The 19,282-nt window shown below is 32.0% G+C and overlaps 2 protein-coding genes across 2 annotated transcripts in view; one reads left to right on the top strand and one right to left on the bottom strand.

The window, feature by feature from the left end:
- LOC127739303 (uncharacterized) overlaps positions 1-18,664 on the bottom strand; it is a 65,676-nt gene extending 47,012 nt beyond the window's left edge. The window contains exons 1-2 of the mRNA XM_052250976.1: positions 18,599-18,664; positions 16,545-16,616 (exon numbers count right to left, since the gene is read on the bottom strand). The gene's annotated coding sequence lies outside the window, so the exon portion shown is untranslated. The remainder of the gene's footprint in view (positions 1-16,544; positions 16,617-18,598) is intronic.
- LOC127739304 (uncharacterized) overlaps positions 1-19,282 on the top strand; it is a 338,236-nt gene that overhangs the window by 84,464 nt on the left and 234,490 nt on the right. The gene's annotated exons all lie outside the window — the stretch shown is intronic.

Here is a 19,282-nt window from a genome sequence, read left to right as displayed (position 1 = left end):
AACCCCTTACACTAGATGAACGAGTCGGTATAATAAAATCCACAAGATGTTTCGACGAGCTGAAAAAGGGAAATTTAAATCCATTCCAAAATTTAAAGAAAGACGACCTCATAGAAGAAGTCACAGTGACCAATTTATGCATCATCTTTCATGTAAGTTGTATATATGCCTATTTTCAACAAAATCAATTTTGGACAGAAACACAACGACTGTATGTCTGAAACAGATATCATGATTATAATTCCTTACCTGCATTTTTTTATTTGAATTTGTTTTTCTTTTAGAATTTCAAGTCAATAGTGGTACCAGAGAATCTGCCAATGAGGATCAACAAATAAGTTCGCCTGAAAAGAATTTAGAACAAGGTATTCAATTACAAAGGAAAAAATGTTTTGATATGATGATTATATTCTTAAGTGGTGTGTGTTAAATTCATTTGTTGTTTTTTTAACATAAAATCAATCATCAATAAAGTTCATTTCGCATATTAAAAACACAGGATTATAAGATTCTTCAGGTACAGGTAAAAATCCAAATCAAATTTTGAACCTTTTTGTTAACCATGTTAACACTTTATTTTAACATTCCTGTTTAGTTATTTGCATACATTTTATTTCATGTTACCATTTATTATAGATCCATATAAAATTCCAGACATAGAAAATGGACTCGAAAACAGAGAGGAAACAGAGCGGAAACTGCTTGAGAACAACACCATAAAACATTTGTACAAATCACATATTAAAGGTAATAAAATTATTCAAATCAAGTAGAGATTCAAGTTGATGTGACCACTAACTAGCCTAAAACAAAATTGTTTTCTACCAGTACCTTAAGAGAACAGTTTGAGACAGACACGCACACCAGGAACATGTCTATCTACTTAGTAATATTGTAGGTGTGGCATAAAAAGACTTCTAAAATTCTTAAACGTTTTGTTTTAATTGATTGATTGATTGTTGTATCATTGACATACATACATGAACCTACATCGCCTTTATTAAATAACAGTATTCTTATATTCTTATACAAATATAAAAAAAATTCAGCTGTTTATAACATACTTTTTACCATTATGCAAACTTATCTAAAAAATTGTTCTTGATATTTTGAAAGTCCCTTCCTACCCTCCCTCATACATTTTAATAGAATAGCCCTAATAATACCATAATTTTAATAAATAACAAGTTTAAAGGAATCTAATTAGTTATAACTAACAGGTTTACAAATATAAATATGGTTTAATTTCAGTTTTAAAGTGGACTATACAGCCTAGCAACATCAGTGTCCGTGAAAGTGTTGTCACCCAACGAAAGATATTACCAGGTATAGATTCATTTTACATAAACTTCCGACTCTCATTCTTCAATGTCTTATTATTGCTCATATACACATGATATATATATATATTTATATATACAAGTCTAAATTGAAAACTACGTTCAAACCTATGATTGCGTTGGATAAAAACCGCAATTTTTATACGTGTGCATGCAAAACAAATTTCCTTGTAGAGGGGTCTAAATACAACACAAACAACATTTTCCAAAAGACCAAAAAGTTAAAAAGTATATTTGAACAAAACGCATTTGACTAGCAGGTCGAACAACGGATGTTCTTAAACCCTGCTGACTACCATGGCGATTGCCAAATAAACGGATCACAGATGTAAAACAATGAAGCTTAATTATATTAATTTAATACCAAACAGAAAACAATAAACTTGCGGAAAAGATGGTATACCGCAAACATGATGTGCAAAAATTTGTACACCATATCCGAATTTCGACAATTTATGTCTCTGCAGTGATGTAAGGAATCAAAATGGTATATATATACACGGAAATTACAGATGCAAATATTTTCTACTTTGTTTTGTTGGATTGCTGTCTTATCTCCCTTTTCCATATTTGAAACCATTTGTTTTCCTTTCAGTTAACCAAAAACCATCAACATTCAAAAGAAAATTTTTCTAATCTGAAATTTCAAACAATGAAATTGGTAAGTAGCTGTTTTATCGTATAAACTCAAGTACTGATTCAGCTAAAGCAATGAAAATTGGCAATTGTCACAAAATGGTGACGAAATTTTTAAAATGTGAAAAAGTTTATATAAATTATTTTGATTCATGTTCAAAAATACTATGGTTGAATTTCCATTTTCGTTTAGATTAAATACATGTATTATAAATCTGCAAGTACTGATGATATACATACATTTTTTTTTTATATTTCAGCATCTCGTAGAAAGAAGACACCTTTTGACCTGGCTGTTTAGTTACTGGGCCCATCATCAGATGTGGATGACTGCATCAAGTATAAGAAATTGAAGATGAAACACCCCACTCATAAATCCTTCATATCAAATTTTAATCAATCATTCTCCAAGCTACAGATTCAGGTCAGCAAGAAGTACCATTTCCTGAAAGACAAAATACAAAATGATGTTGGAAAGGAGAACCTGGAAAATCTGTTAGCTGACAAACGGATTGCACAAAAGCTGCTTGGCCACTGGGGATTGTACCATTATTAATGTCCATTGCACTAAAATCTTATTTCTGATAAAAGTGAGGAGACTAAAATCCATAATTATACCAAATGTCACCAAGCTTACCAACAAAATAAATAAGGAGATGTGGTATGATTGTCAATGAAATATCTACATATCAGAGACTTAACAACTGTCAATAATGAGCAAAACCTATACTGTACAGTACATGCAGTAAGATATAAAAGATACCCTGTATGACAATTTAAACAAGAAAACAGACAGCCTTAAATACATTTACTTAAATACTTTAGTCTTTAGATATAAATTTTTCTTTTGATAGTTAAGTATCTGACAACACATGAACTATAGCATAATTTGTAGCTACATGTATCATATGACAATGATGGATGTCCAGTGGGAATATTATGTGCATAATATCAAGTACATGTTACTGTGGTATAAGTATGATTGCTGTTTTATAAAGTCCAAGATTATTAATATGCTCCTTAAACACAAAGATACATGCATGAGACAACCAAAGCAGCATTATGTGATAATATGAGCCTAATAACAACAGCTTTATTCATTGACCCTTTAATACATATTTAGAGATCTGTCAAATGGTGCATTTGTGCATTTCTAATTTGTATACCACCAGTGGCTTGCAGCACAAGGCTTTTTCAAGAAAAAAATGTGGAAAAGGGGGATGGGGAAAGGATTAAAACAAAAGCCATACAGAATTATGGTATGTTTACCAAGGAGACATCTATCTATATGTATCAGAGATGGTGATTTGAAACAACAGTAGATCATTCAAGTGCCTTCAACCATGAGCAAAACCAATACTGTATAGTAAGGTATAAAATGCCAAATCATTACAAATTTTGAAACAGTTTAAATGAGAAACCCAATAGCTTGATTTACGCTAAAGCAATAAAAATATAACAAACAGAAGACATCTAGCAAGTGAGCAACAAATGACAATTACTTTAAAAAAGATGATAAAAAAGACTGAACAAGACTGTTTTAATTGCTGTTCTTCCTCATCATTATAATATCAAAGTCACATAGAGGCCTTCAACAGCAGCAACATCATCATTAGTTTTAAGAATCTGCCAGTCAGTCCAATCCCCCCCTTTTTTACTAATTTTCTTTTTGAAAAAGCCTTCTATTAAATATGAAGAGATTTATGAAGTGGATATCTTCAATAAACAGACATGACAGCTACTGTATTCACTTCTGACATGGTTAAAACCTGTTGACAACTGACAATTAATAACAATCCTTGTTCAGTTCTATCAGAGTTATCTTTAGTTATGTCAGACTGAAAAAAACCAATTGATTGATTGATTGATTTGTGGTGTTTTTAAGGCCACTTTTAGCACTTTTGTCTTTATTGTGGCGGCCAAATTTTATTGTTAAAAGAAACTGGAGTGCCAGGAAATCAAAGAATCTACAACTTTTAGAAGGAAAACTGGACATCATAGTTTATTAAGATCATGGTCTAACACACCTGCCATTTACAGGGTAATGAGGCCCTCTAAAATTGATTTAAAGTTTGGTTTAAATACAATATTCAAATACATAGTTACATTAGTCCAGGTAAACTTTATTCAATGACAGGTAGCTTTATCTTAACTTCATCATTAGATTAAGACAGTGAATACAGCATCAGCTTCATGTACTTATGAGTCAAAACCATGTATACAGCCAGCTAATTTATCCCATATTGTAGACTTAGATATAAAGTTTCCATCATCATGATCAGGATAAGATCAGTATAACATATTTACGTAGGTCAATACTGATCAGTCTCTTTACTGGATATGACACTTCTAATTTGACAAATCAAATTCCTGGATATGACATTATAATCTTCACTAAATGAAATACCAATTTACTGGATATGTCATCAGTTATCCAGATATGGCAAAATAATTTACTTGATATGACATAGAAATTTATTGGATTTGACATCAATTTACTGGATATGACATAATAATTTACTGGATATGATTTTTTAAATTTCCCGGATATGACATGGAATATACCTAATATGACAAATACTACAACATTTCCTTATTAAACAAGTTTCCATGAGGGTAATGGTAAAAGAAGAATTCCATTATCATGATTATTTTTGTAATTTTTATGATCTGTAGAGTTTTGAACTATTCTGTCAAGTATTTTAACTTATCATTTAGGATTTGATAAAATATTTTGCTAAATTATGATCTTCTTATAAGTAAATAATTCTAAAATGTAATGTTTTATGAACTTTCAAGATTATCTAACCAGTTTTTGTTTTAACTTTTTTTTTCTTTCAAAAAGTAAAGTTCTACGAAAAAATAACTTCATAAATGACAAGAATTTAAATAAAATGAGAATGCGACACCAAAAATCATGATGATATGCATATAAAAATAGCTGAAAAATTTCATCCATATAAGGTGTTATCTTAAAAAAAGGTGCATAAAATCTCAGTAAACGTAGTTTTAAAGAAGATGCTGTATAAAAACTCAGTAGTTTCAGAGAGGGTGTACTTAAAACATGATAAAATGGCATTTAAAAACTTCATTGCTGTGTAAAAGTCCCCCTTCTTTATTTCATGCCATATTTTGTATTGCAATATTTCACTTCAGTCCAAGTCCAGTGGAAATTCTTATATTACTCTTATCACTTTTTTCTAGAGTAAATGTGCACATTTGACTTTGAACAAAAGTTGTTTTAACTTAAAGTACATGATAAATATTTGAATAAGTCATATTCTATTTGAAATTAAACAGGTCAATGTTTTTAGAAAATTTAATTTAGAAAATGTCTGCATGTCATCCATCTTTAAATCTTCAAATAATGAAAAGCATTTAATTTGTTAAAACCCTTAAAATAACAAGTAATTGTAAACCGTCTAACTGTTTCTTAGAATAAAAAATAGAGGTGGCCAACAAACATGGGAAAGTTATGCAATATATCAATCATAATGTATACATAAATAGAAACCAAACTAATTATTAAACAGTGATTTTATTAAAGTGAACAGTATAAAAATAAATTTCCTCTTGAACTGAAATCTACAATATGGTGGTGGGTGGGGACTGCAGCCAAGATATGTAAAATCTTGCCAGTCACAAGCCTGGAAGGAAGGTAACTTCAACATATATATGTAAGTGACCTTCTGAATGCAGAGTGAACCACCATATAAGAAGGAATAAACTAGTTTAGTGTGATTTTGACCTAAATGACCTACATGTAGTTTATTTTAAAACTTAGCTACAAAGTTAAAAATTAAGTTCAAACTGTTGGGTAATCCATCAGAAAATAAATTTGTACAAATTAACAGAAGGTGTTTGAAAATGTTATAACTAGAACAATCTATAGAGATATACTACAGATTCAGTTTTATATTTGTGGGATAAAATTGAGAATGGAAATTGGGAATGAGTCAAAGAGACAACAACCCAACCAAAGAGCAGAAAACAGCTGAAGGCCACCAATGGGTCTTCAACACAGCGAGAAATCCCGCACCCTGAAGCGGGTTTTAGCTGGACCCTAAATAAAAGTTGTAATACTTAACTCCAAAACATATTTAAATAAACTAAAATTAAAAATCATTCAAGACTAACAAAGGCCAGAGGCTCCTTACTTTGGAGAGGCACAGGAATGCCTATTTTCAGAGATTTCATTGGTAAAGGTGAACCTAAATATAGATTTTTAATGAAGTACAAATGTTCCTTAGGCTAGTATTCAAACTTTGGTTAAACTAAGTAATCAAATATCCTCTAACCAAGAAAACTGGTATCCACAAAAATTGATGAATCCACAGTAAATTATAATTTTAAAATTTGTTTTTAACATTTACTGTATGAAAACTCTCACCCATTACAATCTCATAGTTCCCATGCATGTTTATACAGGAACAACCCTTACTGGTATTATGATGAAAAACTTTAAATAAAATCAGGAGATGTGGTATAATTGCCAACAGAGTCCAAATGATGTGGATTTAATCAATTATAGGTAAATATAGGTCCATCAGCAATGAGCTGAAACCATAATATGTAGTATTAGATATCTGCTGTGAGTGCTTGTCATGAGCAAGTCAAATCAAAACTTGACTCATCTGAAAGAAAAGTTTATATATAAAAATAAGAAGATGTGGGATGCTAATAAGACGACTTTCAATCAAAAACCAATTCACAAAGAAGTTAACAACTATAGGTCACGGTGTGGCCTTCAACATTAGGCAAAACCCATACTGCATTAATAAGCTAGGAAAGATCTGAAATCATGAAAATGACAAAATTTAAATAATTCAATCGAAAAAGATGAAGGAGATAGAAATCTAACAAAACAATCAAAGGACATCTAGCATGTCTAGAGGGCAATTTTGCTGTGTTATTACTGCTAAATGATGCTAGACAAAAATGCGAGATTAATTATTACAATTTCAGAAAGAGCTGTGTACATATATATGTATCAGTTAGCAGGACGGAGTTCTTATATTATTACTGAGATACTCATCAAGTCCTTTTATTTGCATAAATAGAATCTCACAATAATTTCTTAATTTGCAGTATAAAATTTGTAATTTGCACAAATGAAAAAAGTTTTCAACAATTTAAGCAAAAATTAATAAGTTTTTTTCTTAGCGAAAATACCATAGTACAATGTACCTGGTAATTCTCCCATATATTTATTTTCATATTTTTGTTATTTTTTCCATGCTATATCTATTTCTTGTCAAAACTACAAGTTTCCGGGATTCAACATTCTGATTTTGTATACCATGCTAAACTAACAGTTTTGTTTTCATTTATAAAACAATTAACAACACTTTTCGGATTAATGAACAATGATTACTTAATGTTAAGGACACAGGGGCCCATATATTTAATTATCACTGTTTATTTATGGTGTTTATTGATTCATTTAAAGTTTTGTCTAGACCATGTTGACAATTGATGATGTTACCTTATTCAATATCTAAAAATCAATTAAAGTTAGTTAGACTAGGTATATGAACAATATGTGTAGTGGTTAAACTAGTTTAGAGGGGGAGTCGGACCTTTATCGGGACTCAGGGATTGTCCTTTTTTAAGTTCAGGATTTCGGGAACAAGCTATATTATCATCGGGATTTCGGGAATTAGTTTAATCGAGACACGGGATTTACGTTTATCTAAGTCCGGGAATTCAGGATTTTTATTAATCGGGACTAAAAATAAATGTGAGTAGTGTCCACATGTGGACACAGATGATACCCCCGCTTGCATATCATATATTTATAAAGGGACATAACTGAAGAACGGTAAAAGTGACGTTACCCAAATTTGAACTTGATCTGAGTTTTGTGGTAATAAGCATTGTGTGTAAGTATCATAACATTTGGTTGAGATTAACGTTAGAGAACAGAAACTATAAATTCAGCAATTTTTCTATTTGTAAACACACATAACTCTAGAACAGTTGTGTATAAGTTTTAACATTTGGTTGAGACAAACTAAAGTTAGAGAACGAAAACCAATTTTGGGACGTACGTACGTAAACGAAATATTCAGCAACTTTTATGTTTATAAAGGGACATAACTCAAGAACGGTAAAAGTGTTGCCACCAATTTTCGTACTTAATCTGTATTATGTAGTAATAAGCATTGTGTTTAAGTTTCATAACATTTGATTGAGGCAAACTAAAGATAGAAAACGGAAACAAAAAAATTGTACTTGTTCTTTAGTTTTGTGGTAATGAATATTGTGTATAGGTTTCATAATGTTTGGTTGGGGCAAACTTAAGTTACAGAATGGAAACTCAAAATTTTGCAATCTTTCGATTTATAAAGGGGGACAACTCAATAATGGTTAAAGTGACACTTCCCAAATTCAACTTGATCTGTGTTTTATCAGTGGAAGTCAAAATTAAACATTGCATTGTATAAAGCATTGATTGTAGTTGATTCAACTATAGTCATGAACAAAGGAAAATTACCTGATATTTAGAAGAAAATAAAAATTTTGCAATTTTTCCATTTCTAAAGGGGCATAATTCAAGAACGGTTAAAGTGGCGCCACTAAAATTCAAACTTGATTTGTATTTGTGGTAATAAGCATTGTGTATAAGTTTCATAACATTTGGTTAAGGCAAACTAAAGTTAGAGAACGGAAACGAAAAATTCAGCAATTTTTCCATTTGTAAAGGAGCATAACTCTAGAACGGTAAAAGTGACGCCACCAAAATTAACACTAGATCTGTGTTTTGTGGTAATAAGCATTGTGTATAAGTTTCATAACATTTGGTTGCGGCAAACTTCAGTTAGAGAACGGAAACCAAATTTTGGATGTACGTTCGTTCGTTCGTACGTACGTACGTACAGACGGACAAGGGAAAAACTTAATGCCCCCTCCGCAACGGCGGGGGCATGAAAATAACATTAGCTTACCCTTCTGGAGCAGGTGGGTTTACTCCTGGTTTTTTAGGAGTTCGTGCACGTTTATTAGTGTTTGGTGTTCTGTTTGCGATTGTTCCTTTTGTACCCGCGTTTATTTGTTCAACCAGGAACATATATACTGACATACTGTTCCCAGGTTCAACGATTTATGTTTTTTTTTAAACTACTTGGATATATTTGCACGTAAACTGACCACCCGCTGATTGATACTTCGCCACAGATAAGATTAAAGCGAAACAACAGCAGGGGTCCAGTTTAATTTGCACATTGTTTGTTTTATGGTTTTAAGTCTTTGGATTTCTCCGAAGATAATCATCTTGGGTCAAACTTATAAATGTAAGCGTATCAATAATTAGTAAACCGGAGGACAAGATTACACACAGAAACAAAACATGATTTAAACAAGTGGCGTCAGCACAAGATAAGTATTTAAAGAAAAAGTCACTCTTCCAAAGCGTCTAATTTTGACTCCCCAAAAAATGATTTTTTAGTTTAGTGTTAAACAATCTTAAGTGTCAAAGCATTCTACAAAGTTATTTACAGAATAATGTCAGTCACTGCGGCAGTGATCACCCATACCAAAGGGCTAAATAGGGCCCATGTTGAATTTTTAAAAAATATGTCCAACAAAATTAAATGGGAAGACCCAAATAAAGAATTACCCGAAAAAACAATATCGAATTCATTGTATACGCACAAGCAACTACTTGACACTGTATCCTGGCTTCGGACTAGCACACTCAAAAGTTGCAGAGTAAAGGAGAGTGATAACGTATACAATGTACTATTATACTCCAAGTAATTGACGGAAATTTCGTACCTTCTTTTATTGAGCCCAAACAAGCCAACTTATTTATGTGTCTTTTAAGTTTTGGAATGTCGAATTCTCCATGTATATATAATCTGTTTTATACTAAGCTGACTAGATTATATTAAAAAGATGTAGGGAATCTGCTCAACAGACTGACTGATTACTTTGAACAGTATACAATCATTAATTAATGTATTTTGCCAATTGTCAAATAAGGCCCTGGAAATCGGGATTAAGCAAAAATAAACTTGGGATGTCGGGATTAGACCCCTCAGTTTAACATGCACATAACCCTCTCCTTTTTTCGCCTTTTTGTACCATATGCTACTACGGATGCTAGATTTTGTATGTATCAAATAAGGCCAGATAAAATAGTATGTGTGGTTCCAGTTACATCTAAAAAAAGGTAGTGTAGGTTGGTAGGTAGTGATTTTTTTTTTATTTTATGGCGTTTTTTTACATTGTTTTAGTGTCTATGGGAGCAACATTCTGACTTTAACAGTGCTTAATGAAAATTGCAAAATAAAATCTCAAGGGTAGGCTATTATTAAAACTAAAAAGTAGGGTAAGAAGGGTAACTGGAACCACACATATTTTTATTTGGCCTAAGGAAAACAAGACTGAACAAAAGTAGAGTTCTTAAAATCTTTTTTCCCCTGGTGGTCCTTGAGGGAAATATTCTGGTTTTCACTATCATTTCTATTGCAAAATACTGAAATTTTAGTGGTCAAAACCTTGGGACCACCACTTTTCGAGAACTCTGCAAAAGTTAGAATGCATGGTCAAAATGCGACTTCCTTAATGAGGATCTGATTTTTTTGACAATATTATGTCCTACATTTCTAGTACAATGTATATTTAATTTAATTGTTTTTGTGTTTTCTTCAATTGAAAATTTAGTAATATTTTGAATAGTAGAGTTCAATGCTCAATTATAATTAGATACAAAAGACACTTTTCAGATGTATACAAGTTTTTTACACAAGCAAGTTAAGCAAATGGAATTATTTCAATATATTTTCACTTATAATATTCAACCAAGTTAGTTTGTAATATTAGGACAACACTGAATTACAGACTCCTAGGTTTAAACAGGCACATAACAAATGTTGTGTGTTAAACTTTATTCATTTTTACATGCTCTGGGATCAACTGTCAACTTACCTATTTCACTGTGGATCTTGAAGGCACTAAATATTCACCTTGCAGTTATGTGTACACACATGGAAATAAAATAAGGATAATATGTTACATGCCAGTTTGCCAATGAGACTGGCCTATCCATCAGAGACTAAATGAAGTAGATATAATCAATTATTGGTCACATTAAGTCCTTCAACAATGAACAAAACCCATAACTCATAGCAAGCTATTATAATCAAGGCCCAGACAAAACAAAACATAAAATAATGCAAACAAGAAAACTGACAGCCTAATTTGTGAACCTGACAACAAAAGAACAAATATGATATTGGCAACAACAATCAGCTTCTGACTTCAGAGACGCACATACAGAATAAGGCAGGGTTTTGTCTAGGCTGGGTTGAAAATGTTCAAGGGGGGGGGGGGGGTGTTAATCCTCCTCTAGTCCAATTAATTATGACTTTTGAAAGGCTTTTTTCATTCCAATCTATAATATCTTGTTAGGGTGATTTTTTTTTAGTTACTGGATCATAAAAATATCCAGACATGATTATCTGAACAGGGACAAGGTCCATGAGGGATGCACACAAACAAAACAAATATAAAATAAAAATGAACAATTTTCACGATGCAAGCTGTGAATGGTGTCTTGGCAATCGGTTATGCAATTGTAGAAACACTAGTATACACATTTGTTTTATTCGCTACTCTATTAATTTAGAAAAGGGAGTCAATTATTCCATTTTATATATTTTTCCCCAAGTATAATTTCGATCTGACCACGTGTAGCATGTTTGCCAAAGCTAAACTCGTTTTTTTCTAATTCTCCACCTCTTTTCATCTACTGAAATGAATGAAATACAAAGTAAATAACTTATATTCCTTAATGCTTACATATTTTGTGGCTGTCACTTACTTTTGTCGGTATATTTTCACACATGAGAGAAAATAATTGCTCCAGCAAGGTGCTTTCCATTCTGCAAACTTCAAGCATCTAATGACGGAGATCGGCTTCTGATTGGTTGCTTCTCGAAAGTAGGCGGGGTCTGATCCCGGCAATAAAAACATCTATTGCAACCATTTATAATATAGTTTCATCACAAAAATGCCGTAATCGTGTTTCAATAATCGAATAACACCTTACCAGTATCATTTTTTTATCCTCATGCACGCATGTAATTTGTATTCAACAATTTTATCGATGGACGCTGCTTACGGAATCCGCCATTGATGAATATATAATGAGGTTATTGCGGAGTTACCTACCCCTGACAAAAAATCCGCGAAATTGCCTTAACATCACTGCGTAATAACTGAGACTTAAAGAAATCTCTACCAAGTTTCGACCTTTTATCGCTCAGAAAACGAATAGTACCTCAACCAAGAGATGACATACTAAAATATTTCTCATACATACACACATTTATGTTTGCCAATTTATCAGTTAAAGGCGTCATAGACCATGTAATAAATATTTTCAAAGTAAACGAAATGTTCTTTTACAAAATAGAAAGTCTTGCCAACAGTTTTTTTATCTGAAAATGCCACATTATGATTGCAACGTTATATAGAGTGGCAATTGTTATTTATTACATACTGGTAGTTGAAAACTGCGATTGATAGTTTTTATTTAAAGGTGGAGAATGGAAGTCTTCTTTCTTAAATGCGTTAAGTTAACTGCTGTTACCAAAAAACTATATTTGTCTCAATAATTAGTGTTCTTTTCCAATGTTCATGTTAGCTAATTTATTTTCGACTTATGAGTATGAATATCCTTCGCCTCTCTTTTACATTGAACATTTTTTTCACCATAGATAGATGTCGATTCGTAAAATTTTGATAAATATCCTATAGGGATTTAGACGCAAGTCGATCAACATCTTTCTGTATAGGCAACAGTAGTTTACAAATTTTCAACCAAGTGGCATTGACAGATTGTTTTTCTAAAAATTTACTTGATCATTATAATTTTTCCAAAAAAAGTTTGTATAAAAGTATAAAAGTATAAATAAAATGGCCGCATAATAATTCAGTAATATTTTATGTCAGGATGTATTGTATTATACAAATGACAGCAATATTTGAACACAATGAGTACAAAATTTTGCCTGCATAAATATAGAGTGCCAGCATGTCCTCCTTATGTTCAATGTATTCATGATATTGATACGTAACATAATTTCAGTAGTTTTGATACCCCAGGCTGACGTGTATAGCAAAATTATTAGACCGTATCAACCAAAACTGACCATATTTACACTTTATTATGTAAATCTTTATAGCTGCATAATAATTCGGTAATATTTTTATGTCAGGATTTAATGTAAAATACAAATACACAGTAGTATTTAAACACAATGACTACAAAATTTTGTCCGCATAAATTTAGAGTGCCAGCATGTCCTCCTGTTGTACTTTTGATACCTCAGGCTGACTGGTATAGCAAAATGTTTTAACAGTATCAACTAAAACTGACCATATTTGCACTTTAGTATATAAATCTATATGGCTGCATTATAAATCAGAAGTTTTTTTATGTTAGGATGTATTGTATTATAATACACATGAAAGCAATATTGGAAAACAATGAACGCAATATCTTTTCCGCATCAATTTAGATTGTCAGCATTTCATCTCTGTATTCATAATATTAGACCGTCACTAGTAGTTCAGGATGGTGTGTATAACAAAACTATTTGACAGCATCATACAACACTGACATGTCTGATTTCCTTTTTACTTTATAATGAAAAGTATAAGAAGTTCACTTCTGGAAATAGTATACTGTTAATACATTATGTCGGTTGATTGATTTTGTTTGTAGCTAAACCTCAAGTGGCAACTATTTCATTCATGTGCACAACGAATATATTTTTTGGAAGTCCCATTTATCATTTTTAATTGGTAAAGACAAATCTGACGAAATTGACGATATTGTTCATAATTATTCAACACCTTATCTATCCGGACACTATACAATTTTCGTTAGAATATTTGTCGGAAACAGAATCGTAAATCCAAGGCAAACAAGGTGAATTGCGATGAAATATCCATGTAATGCATAAAGTTAAATTTAGGAAGAGACTGTAAAATATGGGGAACGAAGCAACATCGACAATGATGTTGATATCCCATGATTTAAAAATATTGTTCCGATGCGTTGGATAACCTTTCTAATCGCCTTCTAATTAAATAAAAACTTTCCTTTCTTTAATGATAGCTGTATGTGATCACAAGTGTGTAATTTTATAGCCATTGTTTAATGTATATAAGAATATGAAATGAAAAAAAAGATTTGTTTTAAGTGTATAATATCGATAGAGTCCAACGAGTAAAGAAATTTGCTATGCTGGGAAAAAAGAGCAATGCGATTATTGTTTACATATTAAAAGCTCAGGTCTTAAACACGGTAATCTGTCATAAGCAGACCTGTTCCCAGGTCTGGTCAATATCAGACTTGTCCACAGGTCTGGTCAGGAGCAGACCTATCCACAGGTCTGATCTGGAGCAGACCTGTCCACAGGTCTGGTCTGGGGTAGACCTGTCCTCAGGACTGGTCAAAAGCAGACTTGTCCACAGGTCTGGTCTGCAGCAGTCCTAAAAAAGCAGACCGTAGGTCTGGTCTACCAACGACGAAGTTAATTTGATTGTCTGCTTAAAATTTCCCAAGTTAACTTGAAAAGCAGTCAACAAATCTGCTCAAAGTTAATTTTTGTACAGGTTAGGACCGCACCCATCTGTACACCGTACTCGTGCGTTTAAATGGATGAATGTGAGCATGTGTACCATTCTGTAAACTATCTTTCAAGACGAGAACGTCATAATTGATATTTGAATATTTTCTTAATGTGATACTAGATCTATACAGTAAGTCGTATAGTGACGTCCTAGTTCAGACTAACATTACATAGAAGACGTATAGTGACGTCCTAGTTCAGACTAACACTACATAGAAGACGTATAGTGACGTCCTAGTTCTGACTAACACTACATAGAAGACTTATAGTGACGTCCTAGTTCAGACTAACACTACCTAGAAGACGTATAGTGACGTCCTATTTCAGACAAACACTACCTAGAAGACGTATAGTGACGTCCTAGTTCAGACTAACACTACCTAGAAGACGTATAGTGACGTCCTATTTCAGACAAACACTACCTAGAAGACGTATAGTGACGTCCTATTTCAGACAAACACTACCTAGAAGACGTATAGTGACGTCCTAGTTCAGACTAACACTACATATAAGACGTATAGTGACGTCCTAGTTCTGACTAACACTACATAGAAGACGTATAGTGACGTCCTAGTTCAGACTAACACTACATAGAAGACGTATAGTGACGTCCTAGTTCAGACTATCACTACATAGTTGGTCGTATTAATCTGTCGGGTTACATTACACGACCTCATGCAATTGGGACGAATATGATGATATGCTACAAAAGAAAAATCGAATCGATTTTTATCTTTTTGGTCCGGTTTAATATTGATCAATCCTTAACATGTGACTTGAACGAAAAGTTTGTGAATCAGCTGACATGTGTGGAAAATCGTTTACAGGGTATATGTACAATAGCCGATGAAAGAGTATCATTTCTTTTATACTAGCCAATGAAATGCTGTAGAAAAATAGTATGTTCAGTTGATATGGTGATCGTTCATGTTATCAGAGCATGAGAAAATATCAAAAAAACAGAATCTACTGTACATTTAATTGTATTACTCAATATCATGAGATATATCGATCAAATAACTTATCATCGTTCTCATGGGATCCGCATGTTGTTGGGATGTGTAAATACCCTGTCAAGTTAGATATGTGTTTTTGCTAGACGTTTTCGATCTGATCAGTTTAACCCTTTTCAACTCATTTTTTATAGTTTGCTCTTATGTTGTACTGTTACACCATTGTCCCAGGTTAGGCGCCAGCAAACTACTTTAACCCCACCACATTCTGTATGCATCATTCCAAAGTCAGGAACCTGTAATTCAGTGGTTGTCGTTTGTTGCTGTGTATCATATTTGTTTTTCGTTCATTGTATTGTATGAAAATCAGGCCGTTAGTATTTCTTGTATGAATTGTGTTACAATTGTATTTTTGGAGTCTTTTATAGCTAATTCTTTGGTATGGTTTTTGCTCATTGTTGATTGCCAGACGATGACCTATAGTTGTTAGCTTTTATGTAATTTTGTCCTATTGATAATTGTTGTTCTTTACAAATTCTTATGTCGTTTAATTCGTTAACGAACTTATGTTCCTTTTTAAAGAATAAAACAACATTAACTCTTTGCTTTAAAGACAATAACACAAACATGTTCTCTTTATCGAAATATTTTCCAGAATATCCTAAAGATTTAGACGTTCTTTTGAGACATGATTTTTACCATAATGAAATCTGCAGTGTATACAAAAATGGACGTCGATGACAATTTGCAGAATTCATCACTGAACCTATCACTTTGTTTCTAAGAATAAATATTTTCTTTGAAAGTATTAGCTTATCGTATCAAGTCACCAATGATCACTCTTTACGACGGCAGAACTTCAGAGATTCGTAACCGTTGGTAATAGTAGTCATACTCTGCCACTGATTAACCATAGATTTTGTTATCATTTGCTTCGTGATAAAAATATTGTAACAATATATACATACAGGTAGTTAAGAGCTGGTAGGTCTTGAAATGCTCCTTGCTGTATTGTAGTTATTTGATTGCTGTCCAAAAACCTGAAACACAATAACGATAATGTTCAATATATTTTACACTAAAAATATATTAGTTATTATCATTGATAGATACATATCATATAAGGATATTGGTGTGACCCTGAACCCAGTCAATAAATAGGATTAAATGTAAGCATAGTCTTGGCAATCACTGAGGTTTCTATAACAGTCTTTATATGTCGTTTGAGACATGAATATTTTTTAAAAATAAATTTAAGCATACGAAATCACATAGAAGTGCAACAGAAAACAACAGCCATCCAATTGTCACTTTGCTCATTCACTCACTTACAAATGCATGAATCTGATGAAATTCCAAAGATATCTAAGGTATGCTGTTTAGAATTATGAATAAAACACCTATCCAGTTGCTCTCCTTATCAATTATTTCACTTAATCGCCTTCAAGTTATTATGGATTACTCACTAATGAAGCACAAATTCCAGTAAACTTATATAAATTACGAAATGCGCAAAAATAATAAAGAAAACCATTCGGGTCGTATTTGTAACTGTAAATCAAAGAGCTCATTGTCAACGAAATGTGAGGGTAAATTATAACAATTTTACATTTAAATTGATCAAAAGTATAAATAAAAAAAAAGATATAAAACATTTATTACGATATTTGAAATCTAATATCCAAACGACATAAACTTTATTACACACCTTTGAATTGCTTTGAACTAGCATTCTGTAAATGTAAGATTTTTTTTGTTTATTCTATTTTTATGGACTAATTTATATTTAAAGCTTGTACAGTTGCGTATCTAATAAACAAGCTTTAAACAACATACGTTAAATGAAGGCAACAGTAGTATACCGCTGTTCAATAGTTATACATCGATTTAACTGAAACAAATCCGCGTCACAAACCAAAACCGAGGGAAACACATCAACTTTAAGAGAAAAACAACGGAACAACAGATACAATGAGCTGCTACAAAAACAGACGTCAATATACATAGCATCTGACTATGTGATAACTACTGCCATATTTCTGACTTGGTACAGGATATTTTGAGAAAAAATGGTGGGTTGAACCTATTTGTATGGCCAACCAAACCTCCTGCTTATATAGCAATGTTCAAAATACCGTTAAAATTACAACATTACGTGAGAGGAATACAGTACAAATACACGCAAGAACACCCAGGACAGAGAAATACATAAATAAACAATATAATAGTACACTACAACATGTAAACTAAAGAATAACAACGGACACCTCCAATGAAAACCACAATAAAATTATGATTTGTGCGTCACACGAATGTATCAACGCCACAAAAAGAGACGTCACAAGTAAATTTCTGAAAATAGATAATATAATTGAGATTAAGTTTGTAATGGTGTTTTTTTCTGTATTTTCTGAGCATTACAAGAATATTAATATAGAATTATGTTAGTAATGGTGTAAATATTTGTATTTTCTAACCATGTCCGACATACATATAGAAAATAAAAATAAAAAACACGTTAAAGCGTGTTCAAAATTGTCGATCACACATTTTCTAACCAATCTATTGATAATTGTTTTTCTTTACAAATTCTTATGTCGTTTAATCCGTTACCGAACGTATCTTCCTTTTTAAAGAATAAAACAACATTAACTCTTTGCTTTAAAGACAATAACACAAACATGTTATCTTTATCGAAATATTTTCCAGAATATCCTAAAGATTTAGACGTTGTTTTAAGACATGATTTTTACCATAATGAAATCTGCAGTGTATACAAAAATGGACGTCGATGACAATTTGCAGAATTTATCACTGAACCTATCACTTTGTTTCTGAGAATAAATATTTTCTTTGAAAGTATTAGCTTATCGTATCAAGTCACCAATGATCACTCTTTACGACGGCAGAACTTCAGAGATTCGTAATCGTTGGTATTAGTAGTCATACTCTGCCACTGATTAACTATAGATTTTGTTATCATTTGCTTCGTGATAAAAATATTGTAACAATATATACATACAGGTAGTTAAGAGCTGGTAGGTCTTGAAATGTTCCTTGCAGTATTGTAGTTATTTGATTGCTCTTAAAAAACCTGAAACACAATAACGGTAATGTTCAATATATTTTACACTAAAAATATATTGGTTATTATCATTGATAGATACATATTGATAAAACTTTGGATACATATCATATAAGGATATTGGTGTGACCCTGAACCCAGTCAATAAATAGGATTAAATGTAAGCATTAGTAGTTTATATAATACAGATACGATAGCTAAGATTTGATTCTTTATAAAGACACCATAAAACCGGAAGGTTTCTGTTTTTTTTAATTATTGAAAAGTCAGTTAAATATTTGTTTTAGTTGACAGCGATTTAAGAAATAAAACTTAGTGTATACATTTTAGAATAGTCTCGGCAATCACTGAGGTTTCTATAACAGTCTTTATATGTCGTTTGAGACATGAATATTTTTTTAAAATAAATTTAACCATACGAAATCACATAGAAGTGCAACAGAAAACAACAGCCATCCAATTGTCACTTGCTCATTCACTTACTTACAAATGTATGAAACTGATGAAATTCCAAAGATATCTAAGGTATGCTGTTTAGAATTATGAATAAAACACCTATCCAGTTGCTCTCCTTATCAATTAATGCACTTAATCGCCTTCAAGTTATTATGGATTACTCAT

The sequence above is a fragment of the Mytilus californianus genome, unplaced genomic scaffold (assembly GCF_021869535.1).
Source record: "Mytilus californianus isolate M0D057914Y unplaced genomic scaffold, xbMytCali1.0.p SCAF_4, whole genome shotgun sequence".
Lineage (NCBI taxonomy): Eukaryota > Metazoa > Mollusca > Bivalvia > Mytilida > Mytilidae > Mytilus > Mytilus californianus.
This window is presented reverse-complemented; position numbering and strand designations above follow the sequence as displayed.